The sequence below is a fragment of the Coregonus clupeaformis genome, chromosome 10, assembly GCF_020615455.1.
Source record: "Coregonus clupeaformis isolate EN_2021a chromosome 10, ASM2061545v1, whole genome shotgun sequence".
Taxonomy (NCBI): Eukaryota; Metazoa; Chordata; class Actinopteri; order Salmoniformes; family Salmonidae; genus Coregonus; species Coregonus clupeaformis.
In genome coordinates, this window is record NC_059201.1 from 47,789,417 (window position 1) to 47,804,352 (window position 14,936).

The 14,936-nt window shown below is 48.6% G+C and overlaps 1 pseudogene; it reads left to right on the forward strand.

Annotated features, from left to right (window-relative positions):
• Positions 1-5,323: 5,323 nt before the first annotated feature.
• Positions 5,324-14,639, forward strand: LOC121574637 (annotated as a pseudogene).
• The last annotated feature ends 297 nt before the right edge of the window (positions 14,640-14,936 follow it).

Consider the following 14,936-nt stretch of genomic DNA (forward strand, 5'->3'; position numbering starts at 1 on the left):
TCTGATTGTTGTATTCACTCACTAGAGGGGGACTAACATTGTTTAATTAACTGGCCATATAATTAGTATGCTAGAGGGGGATGGTTGAAATTTTTTACAATTGCATTATGCGTTATCATGTTTTCTTTCCTGCATTATTGTTTTTATTTTAAGACTGATTCAACTATGCTTAATGCCAACATAATTAATGGATCACGTCTAGAAGACGTGAAGAGGGGGATTTGTCGTAGTAAATATAATTGGTTATAGATTGGTCTGACTAAAATGTTGTGCAAAGACCCATTTGGAGCTTGTTTTCAATAAATGCTGTTCCTATGCAAGAACAATGGACAGAGGACCATATCTTGTCACCAGGTGGCCAAGGACAACACCCACGCCACAGGCCACAATCACTTGTTGCTCCCCACGAGTTTCCCTTGAGACACACACACACACACACATCTCACTGTGGACGCACACTCATTCTCAACTCCCCTTCTACTGGTCGGGTGCCAAGGGCAGAGGACTCTGCCGTGCACCAATGGGGCATCTGCTCTGGACAGAGCAGACCCGCCTCCTACGCCTCGGGAACCAATCAAGGGACTAGAAGAAGGACCCCTTCCTTTATGTTACATTCTATAAAGTAATGCTGTAAGCTCTTTTTAATGGCCCTTCTCAACTGTCTCCTTAAGAGGCAATTGGTTGGGACCATGCATGTAGCTTGAAGCAGTACCAGCTATCTCTGTTTTAATAAACTGCCATTTGCTTAAGCAAATTCCTCTCTGTCTAGCGTCGTTGGTTTTGTACTTCCTCTCCAATTATGGTTTCACCAACAACAGGTGCTTCTGTGGTGCCGAGCATTCTGCTGGAGGTGAGTATCCCAGGTTGCGCTGCAACTTGTCAAGCGGAGGGAGAGATGGGCAGTGTTGCCAACTTAGCGACTTTGTCGCTATATTTAGCGAGTATTCAGACCCCTCTAGCGACACATTTTCAAAAAATCGACTAGCGACTTTTTCTGGTGTTATTGGAGACTTTCAGGGCGGGATGTAAATGTTTTTATTTTATTTTTATGAATCGACAGAAGAACGTTCATTTGTAGTTATAAACATATTTAGGGTGTTTTTTACTCACTTTTTGTCTCTCCCACGACGGTATTCCTCTCTCCTACAGCGTCCATCACAATTACATGCACATGGCAAATTATGCAAATTAGGTAATAACGTCACTTCTAGCAACTCTTAGGACAGCCAATAGCTACTTTCCTTACTGAGGAGTTGGCAACACTGGAGATAGGATAGAAAAATGGGGGAAAGGGAGAGGAAAATAAAGAAGGGCTTGTGGAATTATTTTGAGTTTGAGGTGAAATATTAAAATATATAAAACGCTTTGTTAGGGATCGATTAACGGTGTTACCGACGGGAGTAACCATGTTGCAAATGTCTGATTCGAGCGCAAACGTGTTGTAGTGATGAGGCCTGGTTGTATTTCCGCTGCTACACGCTTTAGTTAGTCACATGTCAAAATACATTGCAAACATAGTCAAAGTTATGGCGCTAGCAATTCAACTATTGCTGATATCATTGGTTTTGTGTGATTTTAACTAGTTGTAACGACAATGGCGAAGAAAATGTGCTTCTTGAAGCTAGCCATAGTATCGATAGCCTGCCAGGTGCTAGCAAGGTAAACTTGCCATTCAGTGTAATGACGGTGTTAGCTTACTTACTTGTTAGCTAGCTACCTTGTCACTCGACCCCTAGCTTGTGAACCAGTTGAAATTGACTATTTTGAGTCCATATCACTTCTTGACTAGCTACCTGTAGACTTCATTGCCATATTGTTACACCTAGTATACAAAGTATATTATTCCCAATAATTATTGATTAAAATGAAAGCTAGCTATGTGGTCTGCCCGGACCAGTTGCAGAAGAATGTATTCAGCCATTCGCAAACCTATCCCACATTTCCAAAAAGAACCAATCTAAACCGATACAGTGACAACCTGGAAATGTACCCAGTGATGGCACAGTAACAACCGGATGGAAATGCACCCAATGATGGCATACTGCTTATGCCATAAACCCTTGTGTCAAGCAGATAGCTATGTCCATTAACAGTAAAATATTAGTCTGCCCTCCCCATAGCCTGGAAACCTGACGTTGAATTTCGGAAATGAATGAGCGTTTGTATCAGGAGAGCTTCCTCTCAGGACTAAACATTTTATTTTAACTTACTTTATCAGTTGTCTGTGTGGTTGGTCCTTTGAAAGTAGGAATGTGAGACAATATATCCACAGGAAAGTATATTTACATAAACGTTTCAAAGCACTGGTAGTGCCTATAGTGCAAAATATGAAAATACACACAGTATGAAAAATGTATGCACTAACTGTAAGTCGCTCTGGAAAAGAGCATCTGCTAAAATGACTAAATTGTAAATATATATATAAATACAGTACATTCGGAAAGTATTCAGACCCCTTGACCGTTTCCACATTTTGTAACCTTACAGCCTTATTCAAAAATGGATTAAATTAATTGTTTTCCTCATCAATCTACACACAATACCCCATAATGATCAAGCGAAAACATGTTTTTTGACATTTTTGCAAATGTATTAAAAATAAAACAGAAATACCTTATTTCTATAAGTATTCAGACCCTTTGCTATGAGACTCAATTGAGCTCAGGTGTGCATCCTGTTTCCATTGATCATCCTTGAGATGTTTCTACAACTTGATTGGAGTCCACCTGTGGTAAATTCAATTGATTGGATATGATTTGGAAAGGCACACACCTGTCCAAGAACCCGATGGTCACTCTGACAGAGCTCCAGAGTTCCTCTGTGGAGATGGGAGAACCTTCCAGATGGACAACGATCTCTGCAGCACTCCACCAATCAGGCCTTTCTGGTAGAGTGGCCAGACGGAAGCCACTCCTCAGTAAAAGGCACATGACAGGCCGCTTGGAGTGTGCCAAAAGGCACATAAAGGACTCTCAGACCATGAGAAACAAGATTCTCTGGTCTTCTTTTGTTGTTGGTATTTTACCCCCTTTTTCTCCCCAATTTCGTGGTATCCAATTGTCCCATCGCTGCAACTCCCGTACGGACACGGGAGAGGCGAAGGTCGAGAGTCGTGCGTCCTCCGAAACACAACCCAACCGAGCCGCACTGCTTCTTGACACATTGCCCGCTTAACCCAGAAGCCAGCCACACCAATGTGTCGGAGGAAACACCTTACACCTGGCGACCGAGTCAGCGTGCACTGCACCCGGCCCGCCACAGGAGTCGCTAGTGCGCGATGGGACAAGAACATCGTTGCTGGCCAAACCCTTCCCTACCCTGGAAGATGCTGGGCCAATTGTGCGCCGCCCAATTGGTCTCCCGGTCGCGACAGAGCCTGGACTCGAACCAGGATCTCTAGTGAAGATTCTCTGGTCTGATGAAACCAAGGTTGAACTCTTTTGCCTGAATGTCAAGTGTCACGTCTGGAGGAAACCTGGCACCATCCCTACTGTGAAGCATGGTGGTGACAGAATCATGCTGTGGGGATGTTTTTCATCGGCAGGGACTGGGAGACTAGTCAGGATCGAGGGAAAGATGAACGGAGCAAAGTACAGAGAGATCCTTGATGAAAACCTGCTCCAGAGCGCTCAGGTCCTCAGACTGGGGCGAAGGTTCACCTTCCAACAGGACAACGACCCTAAGCACACAGCCAAGACAACGTAGGAGTGGCTTCGGGACAAGTCTCTGAATGTCCTTGAGTGGCCCAGCCAGAGCCAGGACTTGAACCCGATCGAACATCTCTGAAGAGATCTGAAAATAGCTGTGCAGCGACGCTCCCAATCCAACCTGACAGTTTGAGAGGATCTGCAGAGAAGAATGGGAGAAACCCCCCAAATACAGGTGTGCCAAGCTTGTAGTGTCATACCCAAGAATACTTGAGGTTGTAATCGCGGCCAAAGGTTCTTCAACAAAGTATTGAGTAAAGGGTCTGAATACTTATGTAAATGTGATATTTCTGTTTTCTATTTTTAATACATTTGCAAAAATGTCTAAAAACCAGTTTTTGCTTTGTCATTATGGGGTATTGTGTGTAGATTGATGAGGGGGGGTGTAGTGTCGAGTCAATGTTGCTAATTATTGCTGTTAAACAAAGGAGTCCGCCCATACTGAACTTTGATCATAAGTTTTATTCATATCACAAGATTTCAGCATAAGTATATGGATGTCATGATCACCCGGAGAGCAGTGTCCTCCAAATTACAATGTCTGCTCTGCTCTTCTTCGTCTAAACCCAGTATATATAATCTTCCCCAAAATATGGGTGGCTCCCTCTACTGTCCAATCCCCTGTTTACAACACACTCCCTCTGTTCAATGTGGCGTCACACTAAACCAATTCCCTCTGACACTAAATAAACATCCTCTCAGGTTCCACTTAAAACCATTAACAAAGTCATAATCTTAATACACTACAGGGGGAAAAACATTTAATCAATTTTAGAATAAAGCTGTAACGTAACAAAATGTGGGAAAAGTAAAGGGGTCTGAATACTTTCCGAATGCACTTTACATATACATGCTGAGCTCGTGCACGTGTTCACATGGTTCTACTCATGCTTCAGGTGATAGAAATCTGAAGGCACTACCAGCACTTTGAAAAGTTGATGTAGTTATACTTTCCTGTGGATATGTTGTCTCACATTCCTACCTGCAAAAGGACTATCCGCACAGAAGACCGGTAAAGTAAGTAAAAATATAATTGTATTGAACATTCTGGCTTGTAGGGGTCCAAATACTAATTTATGCCCGACGTTGAATCCAATGCAATTCAACATCGGGTCTCCAAGTTACTCTCCCCATAGACTCATCTTGAACCTAACCTTGATGCATACACATAATACATATGGTAATAGTATATGGTATATTCGCTGGTTGACGGTCCAGGACAGCCACTGCTTGTTAATGCTCGGGACACATCACTCACCTCCTTTTCTCTTCTCTGACGTATCAAGCCACCACACACGACCCCTAGGTCATCATCAGTGCAATGAGGTCACATCAGCTGACCTAGATGATCTAACCTTGTTACAGAGCAAGATGTTAGGATAATGGCTACATAAATATGAACAAAGTATATGCAGCATTACACAGGATTGTTGGGGCTCCTCAGTAGCATGTGTGTGTAGAAGAAATGCGTCAGCGGTGGAGTGTCAGTAGCCCTGTGTGTGTGTGTGAATGATGCATGTCTGCAGTTCAGTGTCTGTGATTGAAAGATAGTGTCAGTAGCTCAGTGTGTGTGTCTCTCTTATTGTCAGATAGAGCATCTGTGGCTGAGCAGAAGGATGGAGAGTTTGGGACTGCAGGCTGTGGCCCTCAGTGATGGCTCCACTGCCTACATCAAACAAGCCATCAAAGGTGACAACAAACCACACTAATCAAATACAATGAAACACTCAAAGCTAACGTTCACATGTCCTAAGTATGTATAGCTGCCACTGATATTAACAATAATACACATTTCTCACCCTCAGATGGTAACCTGGTGGAAGGTGATACTATTCAGTTGGAGGACGGTACTACAGCCTACATCCACCAGGTCACTGTACAGCAGAAAGGTCATTCTACACCCTCAGAACAACATGTCTGCCGGAGGGTTTGGGAATAACCTTGTGTGTGTGTGTTCTGTGAGACCATGTCTCTCCTGATGCTGGCTGTTCTCCTGTCCTCTCCCCAGAGCCCCTGCCCTTTCAGGACGGCCAGGCAGTTAAGCTCGAGGACAGGTCCACCGCATACATCCACCACACACCCAAAGGTATATTAACATCAAACCTGGGCCAGATACTGCATTCACCACTCTAAGAAAAGTTGGCTTGGTGAAGGCAATAGAGTTGTTGTCACCTTGTTTTCTGTGGTCCAATGACTCACACATCAGTTATTATTACTTCTCAAAAGGATGGAAGTAAAGTGATCTCAAACATCCAAACCGAGCCCCTAACCTCTAACCCCTGCACACGGGTGTGACCCCAGTGCTGTGGAGGCAATGCAGCTGGACGGTGGCAGCACAGTGTACATCCACCACCATTTGGGCTTGCAGGTTGGCAGCACCATCCTAACTCTGCAGCCTGGAAGCGCCCTGGAGGAGCTGGCTGCAGACGACACTGTGGACACGGACACCATCACCACCCTGGAGAACTATGCCAAGGTCTCTCTTTTTCTGTCTGTTCTATCACTCTCTCATCTCACATATCCCTGTTTAGTGTGCATTCGTTCTCTGTCTCTTTCTTTCTCAGTTATTTCTCTTGCAAGCTCTGTTTTTCTTTCACTGTCTCTTTTTCTTGCTCTCTCACATACTAAGCAGTTGTACATGTTGTGGTGACATAAGCAATGTAGTACTTTGATTCATTATAACGCTCTCCAACTCTCCTCTCCCCCGTTTTCTCCCTAGATGACTGGGTCAGATGTGGAGGTGGATGAGACCATGAGCAGTACCAATGGACTCCAGGACATAGAGCCCATCGTACAGGTGATGGGGTCGTGGGGTTCCCCTAAGGGTCAGCAGACGGCTGAGAAGACGTTCCGCTGTGACTACGAGGGCTGTGGACGTCTCTACACCACAGCACACCACCTCAAGGTACCATGCACACACACCCTCCACCACAGCACACCACCTCAAGGTACCACGCACGCACACACCCTCCACCACAGCACACCACCTCAAGGTACCACGCACACACACACCCTCCACCACAGCACACCACCTCAAGGTACCACGCACACACACACCCTCCACCACAGCACACCACCTCAAGGTACCATGCACACACACCCTCCACCACAGCACACCACCTCAAGGTACCACGCACACACACACCCTCCACCACAGCACACCACCTCAAGGTACCACGCACACACACACCCTCCACCACAGCACACCACCTCAAGGTACCATGCACACACACCCTCCACCACAGCACACCACCTCAAGGTACCACGCACACACACACCCTCCACCACAGCACACCACCTCAAGGTACCACGCACACACACCCTCCACCACAGCACACCACCTCAAGGTACCACGCACACACACACCCTCCACCACAGCACACCACCTCAAGGTACCACGCACACACACACCCTCCACCACAGCACACCACCTCAAGGTACCATGCACACACACCCTCCACCACAGCACACCACCTCAAGGTACCACGCACACACACACCCTCCACCACAGCACACCACCTCAAGGTACCACACACACCCTCCACCACAGCACACCACCTCAAGGTACCACACACACACACCCTCCACCACAGCACACCACCTCAAGGTACCACACACACACCCTCCACCACAGCACACCACCTCAAGGTACCACACACACACACTCTACATCAATGGTTCCCAACCCTTTTCGGTTAGTGTACTACCAACTGAATTTTGCTCTGAAGTACCCCCTAATGTGCATTTTACCAGTAAGTCTATGGTCTCATGAGTCTTCTCAAGTACCCCCTGTGGATAGGCCAATTTCCCCCAGGCGTCCTAGTACCCCTGGTTGAGAACCACTGCTCTACATCACAGCACACACACCACAGTCAAATCAAAATCTAATCATTTTATTTGTCACGTACAGTTTACAGCAGGTATAAAAGAGGTATGTATGTATGTGTGCGTGTGGTTGTGTGTGTGTGGTTGTGTGTAAGGGTTGGATGTGTGGGCAGTCAGTGCAAATAGTATCTAAGGTGCAGGTTTGTACAGGGAGACAGCTAGGGTTAGCTGTTCACCAGTCTGATGGCCTGATGGTAGACGCTGTGTCGAAGCCTGTTGGTCCGAGACCCTACGCTCCGATACTGTTTGCCAGATGCTAACAAAGTGAACTGTCCGTGGCTCATGTGACTGGAGTCCTTGATGATCTTCCTGTGATTCCTCAGACACCACCTGGTGTAAATGTCCTGAAGGGCAGGGAGCTTGCCCCCAGTGATGTATTGGGCTGTCCGCACCACCCTCTGTAGAGCCTAGCGGTTGAAGGCGGTGCAGTTGCCATACCAGGCGGTGATGCAGCCGGTCAAGATGCTGTTGATGGTGCAGCTGTATAACTTCTTGAGGATCTGAGGGGCTATGCCAGATTTCTTCAGTTGCCTGAGGTTGAAGAGGCGCTGAAGCTTTTGACCGTTTCTACTGCAGCCCCGCCGATGCAGCTGGGGTCGTGCTCCCCTCCCCCCGTTTACTGTAGTCCACGATCACCTCCATGGTTTTGCTGATGTTGAGGAAGAGGCTGTTGTCCTGGCACCACTCTGCCAGGGCTCTAACCTCCTCCCTGTAGGCTGTCTCGTCGGCGATCAGGCCCACCACTGTCGTGTTGTTGTGGGTGTACAGTGACTACAGGAGTTGGATGAGCACACATCCCTGGGGGGCCCCCGTGTTGAGGGTCAGCTTGGCAGAGTTGTTGTTGCCTACCCTCACCACCTGGGGTTGGCCCGTCAGGAAGTCCATGATCCAGTTGCAGAGGGAGGTGTTCAGACCCAGGGCCTGAGCTTAATGAGCTTGGAGGGGAATATGGGGTATGAAAGCTGAGCTGTAGTCAATGAATAGCATTCTCACATAGGTATTCCTCTTGTCCAGGTGGGATAGGGCAGAGTGCAGCGCAATGACGATTGCGTCGTCCGTGGATCTATTGGGGTGGTATGCAAATTGTAGTGGGTCCAGGGTGTCAGTTAAGGTGGAACTGATGTGGTCCTTGAACAGTCTTTCAAAGCACTTCATGATGACAGAAGTGAGTGCTACAGGGCGATAGTCATTTAGGCAGTTTATCTTTGTTTGCTTGGATACAGGAACAATGGTGGAAATCATGAAGCTACCATCTGGGCTGGCTGCCTTGCGAGTACTCACGTTGGCCATAGAGATCGGGAGCACACAGTCCCTTTGAGCGGCGGGGGCCCTCGTAGGAGGATCGGTATTGTTTACCTCAAAGTCAGCATAGAAAGTGTTTAGCTCGTCTGGGAGAGAGCCATCAGTGTTTGCCACACAGCTGGCTTTCCCTTTATAGTCAGGAATGGTTTGTAGTCCTTGCCACATGCGTCACCACCTCAATATACCACACACACACACACACACACGTGTTACCACTTGATAAGATGTGAATGTTATACTAACGTTGCCCCTGTCTTGTCAGGTGCATGAGTGGGCTCATACAGGTGTCCGGCCATAAAGGTGTGACGTGCTGACGTGTGGAAAGGCGTTCGCCACAGGTTATGGCCTGAAGAGTCACCTGCGAACACACACTGGAGAGAAACCATACAAGTGTCCTGAAGACGTGCTTCAAGGCCTTCAAAACCTCCGGAGACCTCCAGAAACACGTTCGCACACACACAGGTTGCAGGATACACACACACACCCTGCATCTTTCCCCCACCACATATTTTCTTCGTTTTTCCCCTCTTTTTCTGTCACTTTCTCTTTCCCTCATCTCGTCATATCTCTGTACTTCTCCACTGAGTGTACAAAACATTAGGAACACCTGCTTTTCCATGACATAGACTGACCAGGTGAAAGCTATGATCCCTTATTGATGTCACTTGTTAAATCCACTTCAATCAGTGTAGATGAAGGGGAGGAGACAGGTTAAAGAAGGATTTTTAAACCTTGAAACATGGATTGTGTATGTGTGCCATTCAGAGGGTGAATGGGCAAGACAAAATATTTAAGTGCCTTTGAACAGGGTATGGTAGTAGGTGCCAGGCGCACCGGTTTGAGTTTGTCAAGAACTGCAACGCTGCTGTGTTTTTCACGCTCAACCATTTCCCGTGTGTATCAAGACTGGACCGCCACCCACCCAAAGGACATCCAGCCAACAACAGGCCAGTGGTCGAAAACGGGTCATTGATGAAAGAGGACAAAGGAGGCTGACAGGAATTGTGCAGAGCAACAGACAGGTTACAGTTAGTCAACTGACAGTCCAGTACAACATTGGTGCTCAAAGACACATAAAATAATGCACAACTCGTCGTGCCTTGACACAAATGGGGTATGGCAGCTGACGACCTTCAGCAAAAAACAAGAATATACGGTTGCAGTGGGCTAAGGAACGAAAACACTGGACACTGGAGAATTGGAAAAACATTGCCTTGTCTGATGAATCCCGGTTCCTGCTGTTTCACGCTGATTGGAGGACTAGGGTATGGAGAAAACCGCATGAGTACTTGCATCCATTATGCCTCGTGTCATCATTGCAGGCTGGTGATGGTGTGGGATGTGTTTTCATGGCACACATTGGGCCCCTTGATAAAAGTGGAGCAACATATGAATGCCCCAGCATATCTGAACATCATTGCCAATCAGGTGCATCCCTTCATGGCAGCAGTATATCCATCTGCGAATTGAGTTTTCCAGCAGAATAATGCCCCATGCCACAAGTCTAGGATTGTCCAGGAATGGTTCCAAGAACATGACAGTGAAATCAGCTTACTGCAGTGGCTTGCCCAGTCACCAGATTTCAATCCAATTGAGCATCTGTGGGATGAGATGGAACGAGCTATTCTGAAATCCACTACCAGCCAACTTGACACTGTGGGACGCATTAGTCAACATGGGCCAGCATCCCTATAGAATGCTTTCGACACCTTCTAGAATCCATGCCCCAATGAATTGAGGCTGTTCTGAGGGCAAAAGGGGGGTGCAACTCAATATTAGGAAGGTGTTCCTAATGTTTTGTACATTCAGTGTAGACCTCTTACGCTCCGTCTCACTTTCTCTCCCTAATTTTCTCCTTTTTATCTTTCCCTCCTTGTTTCCCTCCCTCTTTTTGTTAGATGGGACACTGTTTAAGTGCCTGTTCAAGGGCTGTAGGTGCTCTTCCCCCATATCTCTTTCTTTCCTTCTCTCAATCTCTTCCCCTGACATTTTTCTTTCTCTCTGTCAGATGAGAAGCTGTTTAAGTGTCCGTTTGAGGGGTGTGGTCGTACCTTCACCACCTCTAACATCAGGAAGGTCCACATCAGAACACATGTGCCCTGAACCCTCCTGTGGATGAGGCTTCGTCAGTGCCACTAACTACAAGAACCACATGAGGATACACACAGGTAAGATGCACCCCAAGATAAAACACACACTACTAATACCACATGAAAATACAAACAGGTGAGAGATAACATGACTGTTTAATTAGATACTTCACATGAATAAGTACTCTCTCCCCCGCTCCCTCCCTCTTTCTATCTCCCTCTCCGCCCCTCTCTGTCCTTTAGGAGAGAAGCCCTACCTGTGTACAGTACCTGGCTGTGGGAAACGATTTACGGAGTACTCCAGCCTGTACAAGCACCATGTGGTTCACACACACTGCAAACCTTACACCTGCAACCACTGTGGCAAGACCTACAGACAGACCTCCACGTTGGCCGTGCACAAATGCACCACGCACGGAGACTTTGAGGCCACATGGGATGAGGAAGGTATGTAGAGACACTCCTATAACAAACACCAGTTGTGGACTAATTTCCTCTCGAAGGTCTTAACAGCATTCATTCGTTGAGGGAGTTCTATTAACCTGAGCCGCGGTGCACCGGTCCATGGCCTGTGACGTGAACGGACAAAAGCGGTGAGGAAGGAGCTCCCTTCTGAACAATAATCTGCGCCGCTCAGCCATGTTGTCAACAAGGCAGCATGGTGCATCGTCCAGAAACATACAAACATACACTCTATTTTCCATAAAATATATGTTCATATTTTCAAATTAGTTTTCATTGGGAAGGCAGATGTGTTTTTATCAAAAGCGATCACTTTTGCATGTGAAAACACAGAATCCTACTCATTACTCCACGTGCTTAATCTAGCTGTCACGCCCTGGCTCTGGGGACTCTAGTATGTTGAGCCAGGGTGTGAGTTTTCTATTGTGTTCGGTCTAGTATTGTATTTCTATGTTGGCCAGTGTGGTTCTCAATCAGAGGCAACGGGTATCAGCTATTGCTTGTTGTCTCTGATTGGGAACCATACTTAAGCAGCCAGTTTTCCCACAGTGTTTGTGGGATCTTGTTCCTTTTGGTTTGTACCGTAGGACTGCACGTATCGTTTGTTGTTTTGTTCGTGTTATCATTCTAATTTAAAAAAGCATGTTCACCTTCAACGCTGCGCCTTGGTCCTCCTCCTTCGACGAACGTGACAGAAGATCCCACCAAGACTGGACCAAGCAGCGTGTCCAGGAGCCATCGCCAGGGAGATCTCTAGCGGATCTCCTTCGCCTCCTCGACTGGGTCGAGCCGTGTGAGGAAGAGAGGGGCTTGACTTGGAAGCAGAAGGGCGAAAGGCTGGCGGGAGATATGGAGACCTAGTCCACGGGTAGGAGAGAAGCCCAGAAAATTTTTAGGGGGGGGCTCACGCCGTGGACGACGGGGCAGCAGGAGACCGCGATAGAGCGGCCCAGCGGGTTGGCAGAGGAGGCCGCCAGGTTACGGGGGCCACTGGTCAAAAAGGGGAAGGAAGGTGTAGAGGCACGGCGAGAGGTACTGGGGTGTGTTACCAGTCCGGTCCGGCCCGTTCCTGATCCCTGCGTAGGGCCAGTGGTGTGTGTCCCCAGTACGGTCCGGTCTGTTCCTGTCCCTTGCGCCGAGCCTGTGGTGCGCGTCGCCAGCCCAGTCCGGTCCATTCCTGCTCTCCGCACCAAGTCAGTGGTGCGCTTCGTCAGCCCGGTCCGGCCCGCTCCTGCTCCCCGCACCAAGCCAATGGTGCGCGTCGCCAGCCTGGCCCGGCCTGTTCCTGCTCCCCGCACCAAGCCTATGGTGCGCGTCGCCAGCCCGGCCCGGCCTGTTCCTGCTCCCCGCACCAGGCCAATGGTGCGCGTCGCCAGCCCGGTCCGGCCCGCTCCTGCTCCCCGCATCAAGCCTATGGTGAGCGTCGCCAGCCCGGTCCGGCCCGTTCCTGCTCCCCACACCAAGCCAGTGGTGTGCGTCGTCAGTCCGGCACGGCCCATGCCTGTTCCACCGGTGCCTGGTCCGGCACCGGTCAGCTGCTTCACGCCGGAGCTAGAGCAATCCGCTCCACCAGTGTGCAGTCCAGCTCCGGCCAGCGGGGCCAGACCGGACCAGGGGTACTTTGGGGGGTTGGAGAGGGAGTGGGGATCAGGCCCGGAGCCGGATCCGCCGCCAAGGCGGAGTGCCCACCCGGTCCCTTCCCTGTGGTGTTTGGTTGGCGCGGCCGGAGTCCGCGCCTTTGGGGGGGGGTACTGTCACGCCCTGGCTCTGGGGACTCTAGTATGTTGAGCCAGGGTGTGAGTTTTCTATTGTGTTCGGTCTAGTATTGTATTTCTATGTTGGCCAGTGTGGTTCTCAATCAGAGGCTATGGGTATCAGCTGTTGCTTGTTGTCTCTGATTGGGAACCATACTTAAGCAGCCAGTTTTCCCACAGTGTTTGTGGGATCTTGTTCCTTTTGGTTTGTACCGTAGGACTGCACGTATCGTTTGTTGTTTTGTTCGTGTTATCATTCTAATTTAAAAAAGCATGTTCACCTTCAACGCTGCGCCTTGGTCCTCCTCCTTCGACGAACGTGACACTAGCCTAGGCTACGTCACTTTTGTTTTAATCCGACTTCACCACAGGCTTTGAACGGGGCACCTGGCTCATGCCCGGGAGGCAGCCTTGTTCCAAAACAAATGCAATCACTTTTAACATGGTGCAAACTCTCATTGGGGTAACCCGGGCCAGATAATCGAATCCCCTCATTCGTTGATGACCCGCCTCTGTTTCTCTTTTGCAAAAGCGATGAATGACCATTCACAGGCCTCCTTCCTGGAGGGGGCGGAGCAGAAAGAGGATGGGTCGGGTTCCCAAGACATCATTGGCTCTCAGGTAGTTCTACTTTCCTATCTAGTGATTCCACTTGTGTGATATGGAAAGAAAAGGGCATACATTTTCCACTTTTCCGCTCCGTTTTAGTACATGCTGTCACCACAGTCCCAAGCTGTTGCATTTATCAGAACTTGAGTGTATTATAAAAACAGTTGGTTCTCTGTCCTCCACTTTGACCTGTTCTCTTCTGGCAGGTGGGTCTGTTGGCAGAGGACCTGCAGGCGCTCGGCATGGCCATCACCATGTTAATGCTGGACGGCACAACCATCTCCCTGCCGACCCACCAGACGGACATGATCGCCATGGGACACCACCACATTACCATGGTTACAGGGGAGGGCAAGGAGCTGCAGCAGGTAGGTTACACACACACATACTCCTTAGCCCACACTAGGCTAAATGTATGAAGCAGTATTTGCTCTTAAATGTCAATCTTTGTACTGTAAAGTAGATCAGCATGTTATTGGTGGTTTGTCTTTCCTCTCCAGGTTGCCATAGTGACGTCGGAGGGCATAATGACAGGTGGCTCACAGGGCTCTGGCCCTCACTACCAGCAGGTGGCACTGCTGGCCACGGCTAACGGCACACAGATTGCTGTTCAGGTCAGTACACACACACACACACACACACACACACACACACACAGAGAGGTTAAGAACTTGTCAAGTTGTACTCTTAGCATTATACTGAGTGTTAATAGTATGTGTGTGTAGCTGGAGGAGCAGCAGACGTTGGAGGAGGCCATCAGCATGGCGACAGCTGCCATCCAGCAGGGAGGGCTGGTTCAGGACAAGGACACATCAGAGGGGGGCTGCTGAGACACACTTACCCCCAAACAGCACCCTTTCCTGGGTACGACACGGAGCCCGCTCCGACCAGCTCCAGAGCACTCCTGGAGCCCAGTCTCCTGCCACAAACACAGAGTGAGCGGATCTCAGAAAAAATCAGAGAGAGAATCCGAGGGGCTGTTGTCATGGAGACTGGGTTTAGAATGTTCAGATGTGAGGATGAGCAGATCGATCTTTGTTTGTTTAACCACAATACAGTAGCATACTCATCCTGCTGCTTCTGAAAAGCTGCAGCCCCACTAAAGTTAGCTCCAGTTTAGGTTTGAC